A 9,035-nucleotide genomic window follows, 5' to 3' on the forward strand; every position below is an offset into this window, starting at 1 on the left:
GGAGGTTGACCCTTCAACAACTGTACTTGTTAAAGTGCTCTCATTAAAATAATTCTTTGGTCAAAAGCATTATGAAATATGACACTGAGCACATCTTTTCTGAGACATTCTCCTTAGTATACCATGCAGTTAGCATATTAAAGGTTCTATGTAAATGTAACCAGATTGTTTTTCGCCCACAATAACTGTGCCTTTGCTCCCTTTTGGACACTTTAAGTAGTATGAAGTTGGTCTTTCTCTGTAGATTGTAATCTTCAACCTAATGTTATTTTTGTCTTGTTTTTTGATTGTTTGCTTGTTTGCTTGCTTGCATGTTTGCTAGAGAGTCATGTAGTCTAGACTGGCCTGAAATTCATGATGAAAATTGGGACCTTAACATCCTTTTCCTCCTGTCTCTACTTCCCAAGTGCTTAATTACATGTGTGTGCCACCACACTTGGACTGAATGCTATTTACTATGAAAGTGTTGTCTAGCCATAATCTCTGAAAGCAGAAGTTTCTTAAAACCCATGAGGTTCTAAAGGAGGTCTACAAAGGCTCAGGAACTAAACAACTCAGGGGTCTCAGGGTGTACCTGAAACTAGCCAGATTCACAGATCTCATCAACCCCAAGGTTATATAAGCAGTAAGGATTTCTGCTGTGACAAAGACCAACCAAACTGCCGAAAAACAGACCAATTGAGTTGCATAAAAGATAATCTCTAACTTTTTAAGTCCCCTGGAAGTTATACAATGATATGGAGCTTGTACCAATATGGAGATGTGGTTTGGTGACAAAACTGTATTTCAGATATTTCCTGATCTTGTAAGTAAGCCTGCAGAGACCTGCACAACTTTGAAATTGACCTGATAGGGAAGGAAGAAACAACAGGCATACATGTAGAAAAGGTGGGTTCCGGTGAGCTGTGAGCTCTGATAGGAGCATATCAGCAGCCCAGAGTATAGATTATACTCAACTGAATGAAGAAGGGGCAGGTTAGTTCATCTCCATAGGAGATCTCTGTAGGAGACCAGTCTCAAGCTGCTGGCATCAGGAAGGAGGAAGCTGTGGTTGATATTTTATGTACCCATTGTCAACATCCATGTGTAGATGGGGAAAGACCTTGCCATTCCCTTAAACCTGACCCAGGGAAGGCCTTGTGATTCCCATGGGTCTGAGGCACTAGCATCTTTGGTGTGGCCATGTTCTTGTCCATAGAGTACATTCACACAGGACTTTATCCACCTCCCATATAAATTCTCATCCACACACCTATAAATAACACTCAAAAAGTCATTCATTCACCTAAGGAGTTTGGTAGTTGTCTTAGTCACCGTTCTATTGCTGTGAAGAGACAACATGACCCGGGCAACTCCTGTAAAAGAAAGCATTTAATTAAAGGCTTGTTTACAGTTTCAGAGGTTTAGCATTATCATCATTGCAGGGAGCATAGTTGTGTACAGGCTGGTGCTGAAGCACAGGATGAGAAGTGCACCCTGTTCTGTAGGCAGAGAGAGAGAGAGAGAGAGAGAGAGAAAGAAAGAAAGAAAGACTAGGCCTAGAATGGGTTTTGAAGCCTCAAAGCCTACTCCCCAGTGATGCACTACAAGACCACTCCTAATCCTTCTCAGATAGTGCTACTTCTTGGTAACTAAGCATTGACATAAATGATTCTATGGGGGTCCATTTCTATTCAAACCACCACATGTCACTCAGTCCCCGGCCCCTATAGACTTGTAGCCACATCATAATACAAAATGTAAAATGGTTGTAAATCCAACTTCAAATGTATCCATAGTCTTTTCACAGTCTCAACACAGTTTAAAAGTACAAAGTTCAAAGTCGCTTCTGAGACTCATGACACTCTCTTAACTATATCCCCCTTAAAATCAAAATCAAAAAGCAGATTACATACTTCCAACATACAATGGCACAGAATATACATTTCCACTCCAGAAGGGAGGATCGGGAGCACAGTGAGGAAATGCCGGACTAAGTCAAGTACAAAACCCAGCAGGGTAAACACTAAATTCTCCATCTCCATGGCTGCTGTCAAAAGGCTGTTTAGATCTTCAACTCCTTTCAGCTTTGTTCACTAGAACTCACTTCTTTCTCTTCGGTTGGTTATTCTACAGTGGATAGCCCATGGCTCTGACATCTCCAGCATCTTGGGGCTTCACCTTCACAGTTGACCAAAGTAGCTTCTCTGGGCCTCCATGCAGGGACACTCTGCCACATGTCTGGCCTTGAGAGGATCTGATTCACCTCGTTTTAGAAAAGGCAGCCATGTTAGGCTGTAAACTTCAGTTTCCCAGAAGGACAGCCTAGGCTTCTCTGAAAAAACACAGAAAAAGGACAGCCAATCAGCTACTCCTCTCAACATCCGACCAGGGACTTACAACATACAAAAATGTCTCTATAAGGTAACCCTCTCTCCCTTGAGGTATGAACCAATCAGAAGTGTACAAATATCCCATACCATAAGCTCAACCAATCCTGATGAAGGTGATCCAACCACAACTGGTAAGCTCCTAACTGGCTCTCCAAGGGGTCTGTGAGCTTCTCTTGGGTCATCATCTTGCTTGGATGAAGGGAGATTTCACAAGCCTTTTCTTGTATCCTTGACTCTAAATCAAGAACCACAGAGCTGAACCTGCCAAGTTCTGCTGTTTGATGGAGCTGAAACTCGACTGACCATCTTGTTAAACTGCATCTGCCTCAGCTTTCTGATGTTGATGGTGTCCTTCAGTGCTTAAGCTTTTCTTTAATTCCTTTTCACAAGTGAAGCTCAGCTGGGTGGGTCTTATCCTGAGGTTACCACTCCCTTTATTTCCATTTAGCATCAGATTCCCTTTAAACCTTTTAGCTCCTTGAGCACTGGACTCAGTGCCATGACACTTCCTGGTGCTTTTTTTCTCCTCAGGCTATACATTTTATATTTCTCTTTGTCCACCTTGCACCTTCTCCTTATAGACCTGCATAAGAGTGAGCATTAATAACCACACAATGCAGCCAATACTAGGTGCTCTTGAAATCCTTTCTGCTATTGGCCATTAGTCCAAAAACGCTTGAATTTATTAGCCTCAGATAGAATTTTTTTGGACAGGGGAAGGAAGCAACCACATTTTTCACCAAAACATCACAGGAAATGTTTTTAGGCCATTTACTGATATCCTTCCCTGCCAAAGACCATCATCTGTCTTGGGGAGGGGTTCAGAGAGAAGGTGTGTCTAGGAGCAGCAAAACAAACAACTTGAAAACAAATCATGGGTCCAAGGTGGCAGCAATACAGAGGCTGAAAGCCTCTAGACAGCTCTCTCTTTCTCTCTCTCTCTCTCTCTCTCTCTCTCTCTCTCTCTCTCTCTCTGTGCGTGTGTGTGTGTGTGTGTGTGTGTGTATGTGTGTGTATGTATGTGTGTGTGTGTGTTCTGCTTGAGACAACTTTTCAGTTTGCTCTCTGTGTTCTGCTCTGCTTGAGAGACAGCTTTCTCTTGATACTCTAAAATCTCTCTGGATAGCTCATCTCTTGCAGATCAAAAGCCCAGTTTTGTATTGACATATCAATTCAGTCATTACCCCAGGTTCCCTTTTGATTATCTCATGAATCAGAATCCTGTAACCTGAACCCCTTGAATCTTAGAAAGAGACACCAAGCACAAACACAAACAATAAGATAGCTGGGTGGGATCCTGGCTGGAAATTACCATTCTGACCTGAATCTAAATTAGCTCTGTCCCAGTCTGACCTTGAACTTGAGAATTCATCTGCCTGTGGAAGCTGAAACAAAAAAAACTGAGCTGGCTGGGATGTTGCCTTGGGATCACCACTTCCTAAATCTCTTTATCACCTTTCTTTGTATCTTTCTGACAAACTGGCTCATAGTACAGATGCCTCTGTTTCTTTAGATCTGTGATACTCCTTATACAATTTATATTGCATCCTTATAGTTTGCATAGTTGAGAAATTATATATTTTGGACTCATGCTTTCAGCATTCTTTCCCACAGCCTTAAGGGCTGTCCTGAAGGTCTTAGCATTTGCCATTTGACTAGACATAGACATGCCCTCCCCTCCCAGATTCATGCTGTCTCTGATTATTGTCAAGTTATTAACCTTAGCACAAAGGGCATTCCTCAAAGGCGGAATGTGAAAATATATACCCTATTATACAAATAAGCCTTATGGACACATCAACACTCGGGAAGGCCCACATCCTGCTGGCTATGTTTCAGGGACAGGAAACAATGTCATACTGTGCCTTACATTTCCAAGCCAGACTTAGCACTTCCCCTCTGAAAACTCTTAAGCCAGTCCATAAAAATCTATATCACTTTAAGCACTACTACCTTCCATTCTTCTACTAATATGGCCCATTGAACCCCACTTAAAGAGGTCAACTCCCTCACTAATCCAAAGTCCACATTTTTCCAATAACAAGTCTGTCACAGCAATATTCACTCCCTGATACCAACTTCAACTTCTGTATTAGTCAGGGTTCTCAAGAGGAATAGAACTGATAAAATATCTATACCTATACCTATACCTATACCTAATCTATATCTATCTATCTATCTACACACACACACACACACACACACACACACACACATATATACATATATATATATATATATATATAATTGTTTAATAGTATGACTTGCAGGCTGTGGTCCAGCTAGCCCAACAATGGCTGTCCAAAAATCCAATAGTTCTTTGGTCCCTTCCTAAAGAAATAGGCCTTAATGCCAGTAAAGAAATGGACTTGCTAGTGAAAGGAAATGGGCAGGGTCAGCAAGCTTTCTTCTTTCATGTCATTTCTGTAGGTTGTCAGCAAAAAGCATGGGCCAGATTAAAGATAGATCTTCCTACCTCAAAAGATCTGTATTAAGGGTATATATCCTCACCTCAAAAAATCCAGATAAAAAGTTACTCTTCCTGATTCAAATGATTTAATTAAGAGAATAGCTCTGACAAGTCAACCCTGATGCTTTGGGTTTAGTTAATTCCTTATGTAGTCAAGGTGACACCCAAGAATAGCTATCACAGTGATGTTTTTACTTGGTCTTTTACTGGTTCTCTATCTGGAGTGAAGAGATAATTGTGTTGCACCTCCCCAGGAATGGTGCCACACATCAAATGGTCATTTACTGAAATGTTGCTGTGGTTGAAACATTATAACAAATGAAATCCGAGGAGACAAGATGTGAATGAAGTAGGATCTTCGATCTTTAGAAGCTTACACTGAAATAGAAAATCTACCATGCATATATCTCAAACTAGAATGCATTCAGCAAGTGGGAATTTCAGCAATTGCCCGGGCTAAATGAAAGACACAAGGTTTCAGTGTCGGTAATAATCGATGCTGAAGCTTAAAGGATGGATTGGAGATCATTTGGGAAGAGATGGGGTTCAGAATACAAAGCACAGAACACTCAAGATTTCCCAAAGAAATGATGAATTGTCTAAGAGGGTAGGGTATAGAATTAGAGAGAGAGGAGCCCAGGATGGACGCTAGAAAGATCACCAGTAGTTTCAAAGAAGAGGTGACCTTGTCAGAGTGCTTGACTGCATGATTGAGGAAGGCAGAGACTCAGGGCACAGGAGGATCTTGAAGGTGATGTGGTTAAAGCTCTATGTGGGATGATTTGCAATGCTGCCCTTACTTCAGTCAGAACTGCAGCCACCGGAGGCTTCTCATCCTCCTCTTGGATCATGGCAATATATAATTTAAGATCTTAAACAAATCCCTGATATGAAGGTTCAGAGAGCTGCACATTTTATCAGAAATGTTTGCAGGCAGCCAAGAGACTAGAAAATTATGGTTCTGGAGTAACAGCGATGGGCAATAAATCCCGGCAGCCTTTCATAAATTCAGTGTGATGGCAACACAAACGAGCAGACCTGAAAATCACCTCTGCACATCTACTCTCGCTGGGGCTGGCAACCAGGATGGTCCTGAAAACAGATGAGACCAATTTTAACACTGCAACTTTTATTGGTCACCAGGCATGACCTTTATCCCTCACAAAGCCACACACTATTAAACGTCTACATGGGGCTTATGTCATGAAGGGGCAGTGAAATGAAAACAAGCAAGCAAAATGGAAATGCCATAAAGCTAAAGACCAAATACAAGCAGAAACTGTTTTTACTCTTACAACTGCGCCCATACTTTATACTGCCAGCAATCTATAATTGTGCTTGACAGAGGAGGCAAAAACGTTGTACTGAAGCTTCAGAGAATTTTAAAATAATTATTAAAAAATATAAGTAGTCAGTGTTCACTGTACTAGGAAGGCTCTCCTATTGTACCACTGAAAGGGAGAGTTGTTCAGCTGAGGAACCCTAAAGGTTTACAAAACAATAGAAGACAGATTATAGGCAAAGCCTTGATTAATTAAAATGAATGTTGTACACAGAGGTTTGGGTTCCTTTGATAAGTAACTAAAGATCAACTGCCCTCCCCTCTTTTTTTTTCTTCTGGTTCCTTTTGCTAAAAAATATTCATGAAATCAGTAAACCCATATCCATATCTCATCAGATCGACTGTCTCCATTGGTTATTTCTAGGCATCAACACAGCCCTGGACTAGCTGTTTATGAGTCACATAGACAGCTTCTGAGGAACGCAGATTCCTGGCCTGCCACCACCCCATTCTGTCATTCCCATTTTGATTCTATATGGGTCTATAGAAAATTTCAGAGGTCTTAACTGTCTAGGTTTTTTTTTAATTAGGTATTTTCCTCATTTACATTTCCGATGCTATCCCAAAAGTCCCCCATACCCTCCCCCCCCCACTCCCCTACCCACCCACTCCCACTTTTTGGCCCTGGCATTCCCCTATACTGGGGCATATAAAGTTTGCATGTCCAATGGGCCTCTCTTTCCAGTGATGGCCGACTAGGCCATCTTTTGATACATATGCAGCTAGAGTCAAGAGCTCCGGGGTACTGGTTAGTTCATAATGTTGTTGTACCTACAGGGTTGCAGATCTCTTTAGCTCCTTGGGTACTTTCTCTAGCTCCTCCATTGGAGGCCCAGTGATCCATCCAATAGCTGACTGTGAGCATCCACTTCTGTGTTTGCTAGGTCCCGGCATAGTCTCACAAGAGACAGCTGTATCAGGGTCCTTTCAGCAAAATCTTGCTAGTGTATGCAATGGTGTCAGTGTTTGGAGGCTGATTATGGGATGGATCCCTGGATATGGCAGTCTCTAGATGGTCCATCCTTTTGTCTCAGCTCCAAACTTTGTCTCTGTAACTCCTTCCATGGGTGTTTTGTTCCCAATTCTAAGAAGGAACTGCCTAGGTTTTAAGCACCATAAATTTCCACGATAACTGGATGTTTCCTAATGCTAAAACCTCATGAAGAACTATAGCAATATGCTGTGGCAGAGTCAGGACTACTCTATTGGCTTCCTGGGTAGACCCAGACTACATTTCCCAGCCTCCCTTGCAGCTAGGTGGAGAGCACATGACTGGGTCTTGGCCTTATTTACTGTCATCTCTGCTTTCCTTTGTGTCCTTACATTGATGGGAGAACTGTGAGATTCTAGTACACCAGGGCCATTGGGATTGAGAGTCTAAGTACATGAAGGGTTATATAGATTAGAGAGGGAACTCCCACTGCCCCCTACTGGGCTGTAGGGAATGAGAGAAACAGGTTTTGATTGTCTTGAGGTACTGACTGAGATGCAGATATTTTTTTGCAAGCTGTGAACTTATAACTAACTTACACTGAAACAATTTTAAGGTATTTTGCAGTTAAATGTTTTAGAAATCATAGAGGGGTATACTCACATTTTAGCATGTAATTAAAATGCATAAGACCATAGGCCATACTTAACCTTTAAAACAATTTCTGATATGAGCTTGTTGATTTTTTACTGTGATTTTTCTCCTTCTAAAAGTAGAACACAGGATGGAGAGAGAAAATCTGGCAAACTGAGAGTTCCAGGTAATAAGGCTTCCATTTAGTACACTTTTGTAACAGTTGGAGGAATAAAAATGAATGATAGCTGCTAATGAACGCGAATTTTCCAAGTCCAAATGGATACGAACATTTAAAAAAGCATGAAAATTTAAGACTTAACAGAACCACACACCCCAAAGACTATGCAAAAGGTCACAATGTTTCCTTACTTTTGAACAGATCTGTGGGAAGGGATTCTACCACTGAGCTCATTGCTGTTGTGATTCACAGCAGTGTAACAAAGAGGCCAGGGTTAGGAGTCAGATGGAGTTTGAGCTAAACTGCAAACAAACTCAAACTCTCACATTCCCCCTGCATGATAGTAATGGTTTGCTGGAACCCACTGGACTTTTTAGGTTTCCATGGCTTTTAGGCGGTACACAGGAAATTATAAACATTTAATGCTTTGTTAGATCAATTTGATATAAAAGTTAGTTGAACCAAATCTGTTTAGGTTTTTTTTGTTTGGTTGGTTGGTTTGGTTTGGTTTTTTTGTTTGTTGGTTGGTTTTGGGGTTTTTTGTTGTTGTGTTTTTAGAATAGCTAGTCACTGTCTACATTTATAAGGAAGATATAAGATCTATAGAATTTAGAAGACATAAATAGCTCTGATTTTTGTTTCAGAATGATGATTGGAGGAGAGATGGCTCAGTCAGTGTTTGCTGCCAAGTGTGGGGACCTGATTTCAGATTCTTAACACGTATTTAAAAATCTGGGTGAGGCAGGCTGGGGTAACATTTTTGCACACTGTTTAAAGGTTGACTTTGTATTATTCAAATATTGATTTCTATACAGGCAGGGGCTTTGGTATTGTCATTGTTACAGATCATCCCCTGCCTCAGTATTTTGTAAACATACACCTCCCTCACTTTCTGATTGGTTTAATAAAGAGTTGACTGCCAATAGCTAAGAAGGAGAAGGAAGGTGGGACTTCTGGAAAGAGATAGGAATTATGGGAAGAATCAGGCTCGGGAAGATTCACCAGCAGGCTGTGAAGGTTGAAGGAAGTAGTACCAGGACTTAGTGAGGAATAAATGGGTTAATTAAGTTAGAATAAATGTAGCCTTGCTATAGTGTCTAAGCTTG

This window comes from Mus musculus, chromosome 10, assembly GCF_000001635.26.
Source record: "Mus musculus strain C57BL/6J chromosome 10, GRCm38.p6 C57BL/6J".
Classification (NCBI taxonomy): Eukaryota; Metazoa; Chordata; class Mammalia; order Rodentia; family Muridae; genus Mus; species Mus musculus.